Raw genomic sequence first — 18,226 nt, forward strand, 5'->3', positions numbered from 1 at the left:
ATTTGATTCATTGGGGTTTTTACACCAAATTTCTCTAGACATTTACCCACATGTTTGGTCTTATTCTGAGCAACTCGGCTAACATTATTGTACAGGTGACTGGGGTAGATAGAATATCTACTAGCCCCTTTGAATCGATGGCCTTGTTGGGAGACAGTCTCTGTGATGGGACTACAACCACATCTGACTTGGTCTCGTACTCTCCCATGTAGGACTGTAGTGTTCTTAGCGAATGGGGTTGACTATCCATAGATTGTACAGATCCTTTCTCGCCCCAATACGATTGCACGTCTAGATTCATTTGAGATCCAGTCTCAAATTCCTCTATTGGTGGTAGAAACACTCCTCGTTCATCACTAGTCTTGTCTACTTGTCTTCTTAAGTCATCGGCTTCATTGGCCTCTCTGACTTGTTTCCACAATTTGTCAAGACCATCTATCTCTTTACAGTCCTCAGGTATAGCTTGGTGAAATCCCTCGGAAGAGTTATCTGTGGTATTCAGTACTATCCTTGGTTCTAATGCTGGGTCTTTGAGGTTTGGTCTGTGCTCATGACTAGAATCTGGCTCTTTTAGTTCCTGGTTTGGTGGGATTACTTGTGTAGGCATGAAACGGATCACATCCTCATTTTCTGGCACATTTCAAACCTTTGCTTTTCTAGTTTCGCATAGGGATATGTCATCCACATGTGTTCTTGGGTTTGGTTGTTTTTGAGCCTCACATCATAGGCTTTCAAGAGGGTATCTAATGTCTCATTAACCTTCTCTTCCAACACAGGTCCTCCTGAACTAGCACTTCTCGGTTTCTCATCTGTGGATGGTTCTTCTAGAGGTTTAACCAGCTGTGTAAGAGAAGGTGCCTCCTTTTCCTCATGTTGTTTTATCTTCTCCTCCGCTTCGATAAGCTTCTCAGTGAGGGATTTTTGCTATCGTTCCCTGCGTGCTTTCATCCTAGTCTTTCTAGCTTTCAAACTATTTCGTTTGCTCTTGGTTTTCTGACTAGGTGCGTCTGTCTTTGGTCCATCATCTGTCTTTGGACTCGTGTCACTTTCCGTGTTCTTTGTCTCTGGATTCTCATCAGCTCTCTTTTGAGCTTGTGCTCTCGTAACCACTGGAACTGGTACGACATTTTCATTTTCTGAGCTACTAGGTAGTTGAACAATCCCTAATACATTTGTCGTGATTTTCCTGATTTGGTTTGGGTTTTTCGGGCAATCGGGGATCAAGTGAGTGATGCCACACTCAAGACAATAGGCATTTACTTCAGTGATCTCCGTATGAGGACATTGTTTGACCGAGTGGTTGTCACGACTTTTGTGACAATCTGTCTCTGGTTGAGGAGATTCTTTTAGCATTTCCTCTTGGCTATAAGAAAGCTTTGACCTAGATAAGCCGCTATTTGTAATGAATCGCAATGTCCTTTCATCCATTTCATACCTTCTTTCTTTTGACTGAAACCCAGGAGGTGGAGGTTGTACCGGCCTCACTACTCCATGTGTTTCTCTCACATTTTGTTGCTCCGAAGGGTAGTACTCACTTTGGTTGCTATACCACATTGTAGCTGGTACTGGCGTTGGTTTATTTGATGCTTCCATCATTGGCATGTATCTCATGTCTACCTGCATTCTATCACCTGGCAGCGGAGGTTGTTGTCCTAAGACAAGCTATGGCCTTAAAACTCCTACTGGTCAGGGCGCATTCCCCGTAATGTATCTAGGTGGAGTAGGTACTTCTAGAACAGGTTGTACATACCTCTCCCTAGCATTTTCCATGCTATAATAGCACTCTTCCCCCGTATGGTTCGTCCATTTTCTCTCAATTTCACACCACTTCGGCTCTCCCGAATCAGACCTTACAAGAGGAATCAACCTCTTGACCAAGTCGTTGATAAGCTTTTCTTGATCAATAGGTGCCGTTGGCTTGGCAATGGACTCACTTATCTGTGAAACATTGTGCTGAGAGGATGTGTCATCTCCTTGACTCTTTAAGTCGTTTTCTTTGTATGCCTCACAGTTATCCACTAGATAAAGAGCTTCTTTGATCAACTCGTTTAGCGTCATCCTCCTTATCATATGAATATCCTTCTGAAGGCCCGCATGTCTCATTCCCTGGATAAAGATCAGCATCAGTCGTGCTTGCGTAGGTAATTCCGCTCTCGGACAGAGCTTAACATATCTCTTGAGCCGTAATGATGCTTTGCGTACTGATTCACTCTCTTTCTGCTTGAATCTATGGATTTGCGAGACCGTGTTGTGAGCAATGCCTTTTGGTGAGAATTCTTCAATAAACTCCTCAAACAACTCATCTAGGGTCTCAAAATCCCATTTTTCCACCAAGTCGAACCATGTAGCTGCATCATCTTCTAGAGTCAATCCAAATCCCGCAAACTGTGTCGCAAAATTTGAAACTTCCTCTGCTCTAATCACTCTTCTAAAAGCCGTTACGTGATCTCTCGGATCTTTATCTCCGGAGTATTTTCTGTTTACCCATTTCTGGACTTGGGATGGTCTAACTCGTCGATTGTCTACAAGTCTAACCAGAGACTCTCCCAATCCTTCTCTTGTTATCGCTCTTGAAGGGAATCCTGGTGGCTCTCTTCTTGGAATTCCTATAGGAATTCTCGTGTTTGGTGGAGGAATTTGTGGTCCTTCATTGACCAAATATCCACCTCTTTCTAGTACAGTCTGTGGATTTGTGCTTTATACAACTCTGTATTCTCGTCCATACTTGTCGACAACTATAGATCTCCATGGACGGTCCACTCCGTATGTGTAGACATATAAGAGCTTGTAATCCGTTATCTCTTCTAGGTATGGATCTGAGCACCTATAAAGATTTTCATCAATGTATCTATATAGTCCTTCACTCTTATGACCAATCATCCAAACTCTCTCAACAAGATGGATCTTTATCAATTGTAAGTTTGGAAGATCCATTGTGGGAGGATATTTCTCTATCATCGGGATCTCCAAGCTTGTGTACGCTGCGTTTGAATCTAGGGTAGACATGATTTCTGAGCTTAAGAGCTTTTGCTTGGTTCAAGTAGACTTAGTCGACTGTGTTCAAGTTCTTTGGTTAGGGAAAAGTCGAAACTATGTCCAAAACCGCAACCGTTTCGTCACAATTCTCGCAAATTGTCTCTTTCAGACACCCCTAACTTGCGGATGTATTTTGAGGCCTCAAACGATGTTTTTTTCCAAAATTGAACTATGCTCTAAGATCTGTAGAGCCACTCTCAGGCTACGTTTTGATATAAAAACTTTTCCGATCCGATACTGTTTGTGAAAGTTATGGCCAAAATAGTGAAATGCAGTTTAGAATGGTCAAAATGAGTCCAAATTCAATTTTGAAAAAAGATTTGGGATCTCTGTGACACTGTGAACACTCCTGTATGGTCAAAAGTACAGTTGGGCCCTAAAACTGGTCTAGAGACATCCTACGCGTAGGATGTCTATATGCTCAGAATTTAACAAAATTTGGTCCAGCGACTCCCCTTAAGTCCAGCAACACAATGGTATGCTCAAAATCTCATTTGGACCTAAAAATGGCATCCTACATGTAGGATGTCTTTTTGCTCAGAATGACTTGAAATTTTCACCCCAGCTTCTCCTTGATGTACTGATCACAGTGGTGTGCTCATAGGTTGGTTTGGAGTCCTAAATCAAGCTGGAGACATACTACGCATAGGATGTCTAATTGCTCAGATTTTTTCCAAACTCGATCCCAAGATTCTCTTAGTGCTCAGCAACCCAATGGTATACTCAAAATTGAATTTGGATGCCAATAGGTCAAGATTTAGGCTGCAAGAGCTTCTAGTGCACTCCAAGAGTAGAATGTCTGACAATTCTTGCCTTTGCTTGGTAAATAGGCCAAACAAGGTCCAAATTCACTTTTGAAAAAAGTTCTGGAATCCTTGAGACACTTAGAACCTCCCTATATGGCCAAAGTAGAATTTTGACCACTTTATGACCCTGGAGACACCCTACGCGTAGGATGTCTTTTTGCTCTGTTTCAGCTCAAACTTGCATTGTAGCTTCCCCTTGATGTGCTAAACTCACAGCTATTTTTACTTTTTGATTCTGACACCTATAGGTTGGTCAAATGATCAAGAATCTGTTCCAAAAGCCTGATGTCTGTTCTGATGAATTCCCAAGTCAAATCAACTCCAAATTGGACCAAATTTGCCTAGGAGGCTTATCTAAGGCTATATGACAACATGGTATGGTCACAATAGAATTTTGATTTCAGAATTATGCAGTAGACATCCTACGCGTAGGATGTCTTTTTGCTCAGAAGGAACCCAAACTTGGACCAAAGATCCCCCTAGTCTTCAGCAACCCACTGGTATGCTTAGATTTGAGTTTGGATGTCAAAAGACCCCAAAACTAGCTATTCTTGCCTTTTGTCTGTCCAAAAACGCTAAAGTCTATTCAATCTTCACTTTCACTGACCCAAATGAGATGAAATTTATCACATGCACTCAATAGAACATCTAGAACATACCTTTGGAGTCATCCTATGGTTTGGTCTCAAAATTAGGCCTTGGACACAATTTGGGTAGGATGTCTGGCAATTCTCGTCTTTTGGCTTTGATCTGTCAAAATTTGGTCAAATTTCCACCTTCTAGGTGAAAATAGGGTAGAACCTACCTTCTAAACACACTGGTAACCTCAGATTTTCCAAAAAAAATGCCCAGATCACCCTGTAGACATCCTACGCGTAGGATGTCTACTGCTTATTTTTTTAGACTGAAGTGTCCCTTATGCTTCCTTATGCACTCAGCAAGTGCAAGTATGCTTCACAATTGCAAAAGCATGCAAAAATCACTCAATTTAAGCCTTTTCTGAAATTTTACGTTTTCTGACTCCGCCTTTTGGCTTTTGATCAACAAAAATAGGAAAAAACACCCAACTCAATATGTTATTAGGGTAAAACCTACCCTCCGAGTCAACTCAAAATTTCAAAATTTGGTCTCCAGAACCCCCTTGAGACATCCTACGCGTAGGATGTCTATGTTTACAGAATTGCAGGTTTTCTTCACAGAACCCTAGCAAATGCTCTTTTATATGCACATCATCAGTCAGTCATAAAAAAATATCCACAAAAGCTTGTTTAATGCATTTTTACCCTCAAATGCACACTTTTCCGTGATTTCAAATGCAATCAAGCACTTATGAAAATAATTCAGTGCTGAATAACTCTAGATCAGAATCGGATCACTTACCTAAATCTACTCCTACAAATCATATGGGATTTTGCATCTATGAGTAGAAAAACGCTTCACTACCACACACGGACTAGTAAACGCTTTTATCACCTCACAAATCACTCGACCACCAACAACTACTCTAATCCAGAGATCCTAACTAAACCTATCTAGTGGCAGACCCTCGACAGGACACACGATTCCTGGCTATCCACTTGATCGCGGAATATCCTCTTCCGGATCCACTTAAGAAAAACGCTTTCTTTAGCCGAAACTAAATCAAGCAACCATCACACGAATGTTAGTAGAAAACCTACTTAGGTCCTTGTGTCCCCAGCAGCGGCGCCAATGTTGGACGGGAAGACTCACACACCCATGAAGTGCATGCAAACACTACCTAGATCAACATAATGTCGATCGAGGACACAGATGACACGATAGGCACACGGAGGAAATCTCTTAAGCTTGTCAGGCTGAGACCATCCTACACATACAACACTCTGGAAGGCCAACTAAACCACAATCGAGAACCTCACTACTCTTTACTACACCACCTAGCCACATACACACATACGAAAGGTAACTCACCTAATCATGCCAGATTCGTACGAAACTTAAGGAACACCATCCCCTCACTAGGATACACCTGTCCCTAAGCTTCTACACTCAAAACCCTCACTCTAAACCCATCTACAGAAAAAGCGTAGGAGGACAGAGCAGAATTTTGAAAGTGCCCAAAACTAAAATTTATGAGTACCTATGCGTAGCTTATGTCGCCACGATTCTATAGACTACTAGCACGCAGAAAATAGACATCGTTTGATACACTTACGGCCACAAATAGCTCGTAGATGCGTCGGCGTGTGCGCTTCGTCTCGCGTGGAATGCTTAGCGTTGTCGCGTAGCTCTCCTCGAGCCTATAGCAATGGTGCACTCGGATCTCCAATGTGTTGAGCAAGCTGGGTGTAGGGAGAGGATAAAGCTCACGCTCACTCTCTTTCTCTCTCACACAAAGTAGACGGCAGCGCTAAGTTTTGATTATGAAAAAGTCCTCTTTTACAAAATGACTTAGGTACCTTATATACTAAGGCTACCTTAGGTTTAACCAAAAATGGGGTTGAAAGGGTCAAATGGCTTTGTATTTACAATTTGGAAGTGCCATTGCACCCTGGCTTCTGAAACTAGAATAACTACTCATTACAAATGACATTTATAGCCATAATCCACAGCATTTCATAACTCACAAAAGATAAGACTTTGGTACGAAACTTGAGTTATGTTGTGTTGTTGACCCAGCGGTCAACAATTTGAAAAACATTGTTGAGAACCCGGTAAGTTTTCTATACACCAAAAACATGGGATTCAATGTTCAGAATCCAAATTGCACATCTTTCCTATGCAATCTCCATGCTCCAAAGCCAGAGCATTGTGAAGTTTCTCTTCTTATTTCTTGAGTTCTTTGTTTCACATAGTAAGTTGCATGCTCCAATCTAGCCTTGAAATCTTTTGTCATTTGAACCAAAACAAAGAAATCTTGTTTAAACTTTCATGCGGGAAAAAATCTAAAGCTGCCAAATATAATAACACTCACATAGTTTAGAAGTTTCCCTAAAGAACAACGAGTAAGTGCATACGAAGGCTCTCTGCCTGAAAGATATTTCTTACTCATCAGCTTTTGATTCTTATCAGGTAGACTCACATAATACCCATGATCTGCTACACATATATGCAAGCAATTGTTAAGCTCATCTTGTAGATCCATGACGATGAGAGCATGCATGCTCATGCTATAGATCATAAGAACATAAACATCATTGTAAATAGGTAATGAATCACTATGTTTAGAAAACAATCAGAGCTTAAACAGATGTATCAACTCACAATTTCATGCATTGTAGACTTTCAAGAACCGTAATTTTGGGCCGGCACTTTTGTTGCGTCAATAATGATAGAAAGGGCCCTCCATTTTCTCCATTAACATGAGAGAACCTCTCTATAATCATTGTAGACCAAGCAATAGTTATATGATTACTCTCTCAGTTATAAGACATCTTATTGGTCAAGGCTTTCAATATCGGTGCTTACATGAGGTGAAGCTCCAATGCTTTGTTAATAGCATCAATCCATATTGGATCTGAGTTGATCACCACATTCTCTAAAAAAATATGAAAGTTAGTTTTGTAATTTAAGATACAATGTTTCCAAAATGAAAATGATTTTTGCAATTTAAAAACATGAAGGTGATTTTGCAGTTTAAAATACAATGTCTCCAAAGCTTAAAGCAGTAATATTAGGCATGCAACAACGTGCATGCCCATATAAAATGCACGCATCAAGCCTCATAAAAATCATCAGAATGAATCATTGTTCTCATTCACTAAAAAATTCCTTTATAGAAGTAGCAATTCCTCTGTGTTTCATAGAAAGAAAAGAAAATCTCATTCCCTTCTACTGCTTGTAGCCATCTATGGTGATGTAAATGCACGCAGGCAATGGAAGGTGACAAAGAAAGGAAGAGTAGTACGTGTAGCCATCCATGGTAGTGTGGACAACTACGTGCATTTATTTTTGGAAAAAGAATGCCATCAAAGGGCTACTCATGCCATCAAACAAAATTTTGTTGTGTAAATTGATATTCCCCCCATTGCTATGTTGTTAGCCATCAATGCTAGCAATGATGCCATCATCTCTAGCCATCCATGTTGTAATTGATGTTGTTTGGCAGAAATAGGTTCTACAACGTAAACAACATAAATTAGAACATTAACAGAAAGGGATCAATGACATAAAAACTTGCAACATTAAGAAATTCAATACAGCCTTCACCACCATAATCTAGTGAGTCTAAGAGTATCACTTATTTGGTAGAGAATGCAAATTGCATGTACTAGCAGCTTCCTCATTTTATTACACACAAGAATCAAGGAAGATTCATGATTCATTTGAGAAGATTCATTGCTTGCCTATGTGTCAAACAAGTGAACGTGCCTTCGGAGTCAAACCCAGGTACCCTCGATGAAAATTAACACGCTAACCACCTCATCCATGTGCCTTTGATGCAAGCATTTTGTTACTAGAATTTTTTTATAAAAAAACTCCTTGACACCCTCCCAGTACCTCATTCACCTACGTCAACTGCCTGCTACTCAGCTTAATGCCACCATGCTAGTACCTTGTTGCTCAGTCCATTCTCTCAAATTGACAGTGACCGGGCCTCCACTCTAATATTCACTTCAATAAAAAATATATGAGTTTCCATTTCTATTCTCTTTTTAGAAAATTATTGATACATACTAGCATAAATGGCTAAGGGTAAACTTCTAAGGGTTTCTTATCATTGTCAATTGGGAATTGATCTCTTGCTCATAGCATGGTCGTTCACAATATCTAATTGCCTGTAGCCATCCGTGCCAGCACGTATGGCTACAAGTAGATTTTGCTTAGAACGCCTCTCTTGTGATCACAGCCATGGCATTCACAATATCACGCTTTTTGAGCCTCCAATTAGCACTCATATCTTCAAGTTTTTGTTGGCATGTTTGCAGCTAGATCAATCTCTTTCTCAAACTAACGGGCATTGATCTTGCGCTTGTTCACAATATCAAACTACTGGTAGCCATCCACACCAGCGCGGGTGGCTACAAGTAGGTTTCACTTGGAGCACATCACTAGAGATCACAGCCATGGTGTTCACAATATCAAGCACCCTCAGCTTTCAAAGCCTTCAATCAACGCTCAAATCTTCAATTTTTTGTTGGAGCTAGGTTGACAAACAAGTCGATCACATCTTTATTGTTTAATAGTATGCAGGCCCTACTTTGTTCATGATGATTTGGCTTCTCGATATTGTGTTCCATCCGCTGGATGTAGATGTATCGTTGCAGGGCCAGGCTTGGCAGTCTCCTCTCTTGTCAACATGCAATATCATGCTTATCACTCGTAGGAGGTACATCGCCACCCCCTCCTGCTACCGCTCTCTCTACCTCCTGAACAACCCATCAGATATCAAACCACTACCCACCCAGCTCAATCACTAGCTCTTACTTCACCCTCGCCAAGCTTTCCCCATGTAGTAGTAGCACCTGCTCAGAATCCTCATAATTATGGTGCTCATCCCTTCACCAGTTGTATTAAGCTTATCGCAGCCACTTTCACCCATCAAGTCCACCTTCTTGGTGTTTTTGCTAGACAATATGGCCTTGGAGTGGCACAAGACAAAGTGACATCCAACAATATCATGGTCATGCCCAGCAGATGTCGTCACTCCAGATTCTCCTCTTGTCATGCTGTTCATGACCTTTAGCGGCCACATAATTTTTTCTGATAATTGCAGTGCATGGGGGAGGCCAAACAATATGTCCTTGGAGTGGCACAACAGAAAGTGGCATCCAAAAATATCATGGTCGTGCCAAACAAGATGTCCTCGCTCCAGATTATCCTTTTGTCATGTTGTTCGTGACCTTTGGTGGCCACATAAATTTTTTTGATACCTCCATTGCATGGGGGAGGTCTCAGTCTTCATACAAACAGTAGACGACAGGAGGTGTCCTCTACCACCACACATGGAGGAGGATCCCCCACTCACAAATGCATGGATAAGGATCAATCACAACCTTGAATGGGTACGCATCCAAACCCATAGTACCATCAATGAAGATCAATGCATGACGACCTTGAATGGGTACTCATCTAGACCCATACTACCATTGTTGAACCTATGGTTAGGTTGCCAAGTCAATGACAACCTTAGATGATGTGACAACCTTAGCATGCTATGTATTGTAATTAAGAGTAAGTATTTATGCCATCGTGTGTAAATTAGGTTAGTGGCCAGAGAAGCGAGTTTGTCAAGGACTCAAGTAGCAGAGATGCCCAGGTCAGAGGTGGAGTTTTCTCGGGGTGGAGACTCTCACACACTCCCTCTCTCTCTAAACCCATAAAAGAACCTAGCCTTTAACTCTCCCTATCATAAGCCCTAACTCCACCTATCATGTGCATTTCATGACTTATATAAAGAAATTTACACAAAAGAAGAGGCATGTGCAATAAAATTTATGCAAGATTTAGCAGGGTCTCAATAAGTGAATAATGCAAAATAGCCATAGATAGAGGTAGCATACGGACATGATCTTGGGATTGTAGAGCAATAAAATCTCATTATAGGAATGAGAGGAGACCAAGTAGCAAGACTTAACCCACAAGCAAATGAGGAGAGTATTGAACTCATACCCCTAGAGGAGAGAGGAAATACTTATCGCCTAGACAAAAAACAATCCAATTGTCAGATTTCAAACCTATCCCCAGTCGCCTCCATTTTCCACTACTTTCAGAGCTAAATAATAAGAATCTACTAGATTTCTAAAATGCATGGACCACACCCCCTCCTTTTCATTACGAGTGGTGTATATTAGCGGACTGCCACAAACAACAATCACCATAAATGACTATCGATGACCTAAAGAAAAAGAAAGGTCCTATGTATTGTAGGGATCTTCCTCATTAGTCAAAAGGAGTGATCTACTATGTGTCGTGATATGTTGTCTATTTCCTCTTGAATTGCCCCCTCAAGGGTCATCTACAGAGTCTATTGTTTCCTCCTCCAAAAGTTCCACTTTCAAAGGTGACTAGCAACTGACTCTCTTAGCTTCTATGTAATCATTTCCAGTACGTCCCACCTTCCCTTTCCAACTTTTTCCAGATAAAAGCTCCCTAAGGATAGGCATATCCCTATCTTTAGACCTCTTCATGGCCATAAAGCTTATGCTGATGTTGGAATTAGAATGTTTGAGATGAATGTCATTTTGTGAAAGAGTGTTTTGAGCCCATTGGGGACCATATATCTTTGCATTTGCTCATGTTTTGGAAGCATAGGTGAATTGTTAGGTCTTAAAAATAGACGATGGAGATGATGAAAAATTGAAGTTGGAGGCCATACAATTAGATGATGGAGAATATGCTTCCTTGATTTATCATGAGCTAGATCAGTTTCACACCAAAGATATATCCAAGGTGCTTTTCCAAGAGTCGCTCGATTTTGTATTAGCTTGGGAAAGTCTGCTCGGAGCTTGGGATTCCTCCTAGGAACTTGTGAGCACTATGAAGCTTTTTCTAACCACTTGTTCAACATTTCCTACTCCAAGTAAGCAGTTTAGACCTATCTCAAAGCACTTCATAACATGAAGTACTTCTAGTCTGAAGTCCAACCACTTGGTCAGCACATTCTCCTTATCTATTAAGCAATTTGAATTTATCACAAAGCACTTTCTAGGCACTTTTAGCAGCAAGCTGACCTGCAAGGAGTCAAAATCTTCTTTAAGCCGCCCTGATCAGTAGTGGCACCTGCCTTGGATAGCATCTTGGTGATAGTTGTGACCTCTACCTCTTTGCGGTCTACCTCCCGTGGATCTGAATCGAGTGAGGTCTTGAGCACCTCCAACTCCTTGTTTAGTTGGTCCAATTCCCTATAGAAGTCATTGTAAGCAGAAAAATGCCCTTCATCTCTAAGCCATAGGTCCCTCTTTTCCTGCAGCTACACTTTCACCTCACCCATTAGCCTTTTTTGCTCATTCTCTGGGCCACTAAGTCCCTCCGCCATGCTAAGCACCAGCTGAATATACATTGGCATCTCTACTGCCTGAAATAGCTGCAGCTTGCTTGTCGACATTGTCGATATTGATGACAACAAGGTTACTTCCAATTTTGATGGACTGTTTCGCATTGCGAGCTCATTGGTTGGAGGGGTTTGATCTTGAAGTCCAGGTTCAGACATTGTGCCCTTCCCGGTCTTGTGCCTTGGTAAACCGCGTGCATGTGACTTCATCTTGCACCCTACAACTTGATTGTACAGTAAAGAGGATGAGCTTATGAGCAAGCAGAGAAAGAATAATGCCTACAACTCCAAGTGCTACAATATGATGCATGCAAAGCTTGACTTCGATAAAGTAGATAGGCAAAACGAGACATGCATACATGTAAGCCTCAACATTTCAAAACTTTTTATGACCACAAATGGAGACCTCTGTTTGCAGAAAGGATGCATGTCTTATGAGCATGAGGAGAAAGACTAATGCATGCATACAACTCCAAGTGCTACAGTATTCATGATGCATGCAAAGCTTCACTTCAAAAGCAGCAAAAAAAAGGCACATGCAAACATGGAAACCTCAGTAGTTCAAAATGGTAGTAGGGTTAACCTTCTCAATTCGGCAGAGCAGAGGCGAGAGTCAATGAGATGTATGCACCACATCAACAGATCAAAACGGCAGTAGTGTTTTACCTTCTCAGTCCGACAGAATAGAGGCAAGAGTGAATGAGACGAGCGTTTGTTTCGAAGCTCAGGGAGATCACATGGCACGTGGGTAGATCTGTCAAAAGTTGACGTCGACATTGTCCTATGACAAGTCACATCACGCATACCTTGAAATGATGACTAAGCCGCCCCTCCCTACAATCAATGGCCCCCTTCAACTACTAAGGCCATTAACATTTTAAAGTTTCCCTTTTCTTTTTTGAATTATCACAAATTCCTTTCCAAAGTAGTCTCTTCATGGTACCCCAAAAAGTGAAATAGTGATACCACCAATGCATGCTTAGACCCTTATATTAAGGTGTAGCGATCTTCAGCATGCCAAAGATAGCCTAGACAAAACTACAAATGGATAGCAAGAATTGTCAGATATTTTATGACTTCAGATTAAAAATTGCATGTGGAATCACATACAGTTTGAAGTGCTGGTGTGCAAGAAATCACATCTTGGCACAAAAGGATCAATAATCGATCTACCAACTTTGGCAATGAGATTTATTGTTGCTTTCTCAAAAATGGGAATCAAGCACAGCACTGTGGCAAAAATCTATAGCTTTAAACAGAAACAAGGAGAAACGGTAAGGGATTTTGTGAGTCGAATGAGACAATATATCGACAGATGTCCAGAGTTGGAAATTTTGATTGAGGGGCAAGTTGTCTCACTCTTCTTAGAGGGATTACTAAACATGGACTTGCATGCTATTTTGTATAGCTAAAAGCACACCACTTGGAAAGAATGCAGCTTGGATGTAATTGATTTGGGAGACAATTGTGAGATCTTTAACAAGGAAAGCATAAGTTAAGATTCCCCAGAGTGAGCGAACCACATCTATTGTGCTAGCACAAGTGGGATCAATTGTGGTATCTCCTGTCAATGATATAGACGACATGCTTAAGCATATGAACAACATGATGGCTAACATGCAAAGGATGCCTATGAGAGGGCCAGGACAGGGACAACCTATTAAAAAACATAGACCTTTGAAATGGTGCATCATTGAATGAAAATTGACCAAAAAAAAAATGAGATGAACGAGTGCTATTATAATCCCAAGTAGGATGGAAACATGAAGTATGTGCCAATGAGGCCTCAAGGACAATCCATGTATAGATATCCGTTGAATGTGGCACTAGCTCAGAGACCACCCATGGCTATGGAGATACCACAACTAGTATTAGGCTACTAAGCCACCACTTCCTAGGAATAATGTTGTACCAATCAAGTACATGCTTTCAAAACCGTAAGTGGGCAAGTAGGCTATAGTACCGATCACGCCGTACGATGAAGCGAGGTGTGCAACAATGGGAGTAGAGACAAAATGGTATAGTCAATCAACACCTCTCACAATAGAACAAGTTTATCAGGTACCCGTGGACGTAGCACCAATCTATTTCATTGCAAACCAAGGGGCTAGACCACCCATGATGAAACCAATGGCTAAACCAAAAACCAAAAATTGCATAATTGCAGAGCGGATGAAAGTTGGAAAAATGATTGTCTTGAACCAAAAAAGAATGCAAGATCTATAGAGTCATATTGTGGAGCCTGTGGTCACAAAGGTGGAAAATTTCTAGAAGACTATCCTAGAAATCCAGCAAACAAAGGGAAAACCACCATAAATATAGTTCAAGTTGTGCCTAGTAGCTCCTCAAAGGAGGGGGAACCCACAATTTTGATTTGGGTAGTGACTAGGGCACAAGATAAACCAAAAACATTAAGTGGATTGGGCATATCCAACAGATCATCTAAAGACTCCAGAAAAGAACGATACAACTCAAGAGACAGAAACAACAAAGGGAGGTTGCGGAGAAAGTGCAAAAAAAGATAGAGAAAAAGATGCAGACATTGTCATCGGATTTCAAAGAATCAAAACCAAAATGGTAGGATCCGTACTTGTTTACAAAACTTATGAACCAAGCAGCACAGCCTTGGAAGCCCTCCAAGCTAAATTGAAAGCAAGTCAGACACTAGGAACCGAATGGAAAAACTATCCAGCATTGATATAGAAGGCACCAAACTAGAAGCTAACAAAAAACTTAGTGCAAATCACACTGAGCCCTCTTTGATACCCTCAATTGCTTGAAATGTGACATCACATCTTCCTCCAAGAGGAGCCATTTCCAACACAACAGTGGATCTCTTTTGTGGATTTCATGCCCCCCCCCCAACAATCTTTTTCTTGTAGCCCTCGTAGGTCTTTGAAAGGAAAGGCTTGAATCCCTGCTTCTATTTGTTTTCATGAGCTTACCCTACAACCAATCCATGTAGTTGGTCCAACAGCCTTGAGGATTATTTTCCCTTACCTTCATCACCCTCTCTTGTTCGTAATATTCCCCCTTCATGTCAGCCCCCCTACCCTCTACAATCTCTCATGCAACTAGTGCAATTTTATGCGTTCAGAGTTTATTTTTGTAAGGATGGATGTGCTCTTTACCTTTGAATAATTTCACAACTCAAACCATCTATTTTCTATACAAGAAAAGTTGTCCCAGCCTCTCTACTCAGCATCCTTCTTCATGTTGTTCATGCTTCGTGCAACCAACACAAACTATCCACCTCATATTCTCAATGGAGGTCTTTCTTCTTTGTTGCAACTCTCATGCAATCGAGAGCATCCTATCCATACCTTATACAATCTCTCTTCCCTAGGCTTGCACACTTGGTTTACGATGTTTACGATGATGGAAAATGTGTTTACATGGGATTGGATATAATGTTCACAATGCATCACCTTCAAGGTTGAACATGGGAACACTTGCAACCCAAACTCTTGTACCTTTTCTCAAGTTTGAAAACTTGCAAACGATTGCATTAACTCGTTCTTGTACTCTCTACCTCTCTTAAAGATTGACATAGTCCATAGCTCTTACAAATGTATCCTCCACACCTCTTAAAGTTTGATTCTTTGAAACCCACAATCTTTACTCAACCCAACTATGCCTCTACCAACCCAAATCAACACTTTCATCTTATAAAAGGCCCTTACTTGAGAGAGTTGTATTTGCCCTGATGAGACCTTACAAGGTCGAAACACGTTGGCCATACCTAATACAATCTCTCTTCCCGAGTCGCAGTTGCCTTGAAAAGTTTCACACGCTTGGTTTATGTTGTTGACAATGGAAAAACTATCCAGCATCGATATGGAAGGCACCAAAAATAGAAGCTTACAAAAACTTAGTGCAAATCATGCAATTGATATTGGAGAAACAAGAACCCCAAATGAAAGTCATAGGAAAAGCAACAGAAATTGTGACAAGAACCGACAAATAAAAAGCACAAGAGGATAAAGGATTGAAGAAAACTCTAGGAGACACTGACGCACCTTCACCTGCACTAATAGTTCCTAATAGTGAGGAGGGTTTATATGGAGTGCCCATAGTTGAATGAGGTTGGCCAAACCACCTCTGAGAACAAGTTAAGAAGGGAGATTGACTCTGAAATCGGCTCTAATTGAAGAAGTATGGCTAGATAGACCGCCCATGGAATTAGATGAACAGTCCCTATATGGAGATTGGGGATCACATTGGTCAAGCTCATCAAAATCTGGAACCCTATGGACATTGCCTTCATACTTGGAAGCAAGTGAAAAGAAATCATTGGGCTACAAAACGACAAAACTAAATAGACCAAGCAAACTTTGGATGTGGAAAATTTGCACTCCATTATGTCAACTCCAATCCAATGGACAATCACATTGGGTCAGTTACTTAAGATATGACCTCACTTATGGGGAGATTTGCAATCTACTATGGAAAAGATGGACTTAAAGGGGATAACCCAAGAAAACGTGATGGATTTCAAAACGAGTAGATACAAACTAAACTTTTTAACATTGTGTCCATGAACAAATTAGTAGGACATTATTGTGAAGGAAATGAAGAAAATACTATCCTTCTAGTATAATACAATGATGTAACAACCATGGCTGTTTTGGAGAGTGGAGTAGGCGTAGCCATAGGAACAAAAGCTATCGAGGAAGCCAAGGGGAAACCATCAATTAGACAAATACGTATGAAACTACAACTGGTAGGTGGACACATTGAAAAACCGATGGCCTTACCAAAAAATGTGATAGTTAGCTCTTGTAGAATTGACTACCAACACACTCTTGCCATTGTAGAATATGAAAAGAAACTCAATTATGAAATCATCCTAGGAAGGCCATTCATGAGACAAATACAATTGATCCAAGATTGGGGAAATGATTACCTTTACCTAAAACAAGTTGGATCAATTAATTGGATGAATTTGAAGGATTATTCTTACAAGGATGCCTTGAGGACACCAATCCAGGTGTTGGATTTGGAAACCTCAACAAAAAATAAACTATTGTTGTGGATACAAAAAGACGCTCCAATTTGGATGTGCGGAGCTTCTGAATTAGACAGGTTACGATGAGAAGACTATGTTCTAGATAGAGAAGCAAAAAATACGGAATACATACTTGAGCCATTTCCTAAACATCTATTTGAACCTTTTGAGTGGACTCAAATTTTGGCCACTATGGTTTTGTGTGTTAACAAATCCACACCCACACACTTTTGTGATGAGGAGGACTACAACATAATGCCTATTCATATGGTATTTATTGAAATGATTGAGGAGCAATAAGTCTTCTCTTATCACTACTATGATGCCGCATACAAATTGGAGGAAGAAACACTCACAACGGAGTAATTGGACTCTAAAAAGAAGTACGTAAGATCAAAACTTCTACTCAGGAGAGGTGAAGAAAAAAGATTGAATTTGAAAGAACCAAGAAAATCGTATGAGGGACCTGAAAATCCAAAACAAATTGACCTAGCGGAAGATTCAAAACCAGCATACATAGCTACAGATATGTTGCAAGAAGAGGAAGAAGTTCTCATTTGAACGTTAAAGGAGTATAGGGATAATTTTTCCTAGTCCTACAAAGATCTCAAAGGAGTGGATCTTGAAATATGTCAGAATACTATCCCTATGAGAGATGACACTAAGTCCATCAAAAAACAACCATACACCTACAATGAGACATTTGCTACTAAGAAGATCAAGAAAGAGATTGAGAAGCTCAAGGAAGTTTCATCTACAAAATAGAACACATTGATTGGGTATCACCTATTGTGGTGGTGCCAAAAAATAATGGCAATTTCAGAGTGTGTGTAAAATCTCAAGTAGGTGAATGTAGCCACCGTACAAGATAATTATCCTCTTTGGATCATGGATCATGTTCTAGAATGGGTAGCTGGCAAAGAGGTGTATAGTTTCTTGGACGGATTCTCTGGTTACAACCAATTGTCCATGGATCCAAAAGACCAACATAAAATGTATTTTGCTACAGAATGGGGTATTTTTTCTTACATGGTCATGCCCTTTGGTCTGACCAATGCACCAGCAATATTCCAACAACTAATGAGCCATACTTTTAAGGAATATCTGCAAAATTTCTTAGAAGTTTCCATGGATGATATTTGCGTGCATTCTACAAAGAGAGAGAGTCATTTTGAGTTCTTGAAGTGTTCAATTTAAACATGATCTCTCAAGAGGCATAAACAATTTTCATGCTTAAATGACTAAGGTGCTTGAAGTGTTCAATTCAAACATGACATCTTAAAAATCATAAAAGACACATGTAAAGATCCTCCCCATTTGGGGCCTCATGATGTGCTTGAATCTTAGTTAGATAGGATTTAAAGGGGTCCAATGAGAATTTTGATGCATAAAAATAAATAATTA

This window comes from Adiantum capillus-veneris, chromosome 26 (genome assembly GCF_014529385.1).
Source record: "Adiantum capillus-veneris isolate H3 chromosome 26, ASM1452938v2, whole genome shotgun sequence".
NCBI classification, from domain to species: Eukaryota; Viridiplantae; Streptophyta; class Polypodiopsida; order Polypodiales; family Pteridaceae; genus Adiantum; species Adiantum capillus-veneris.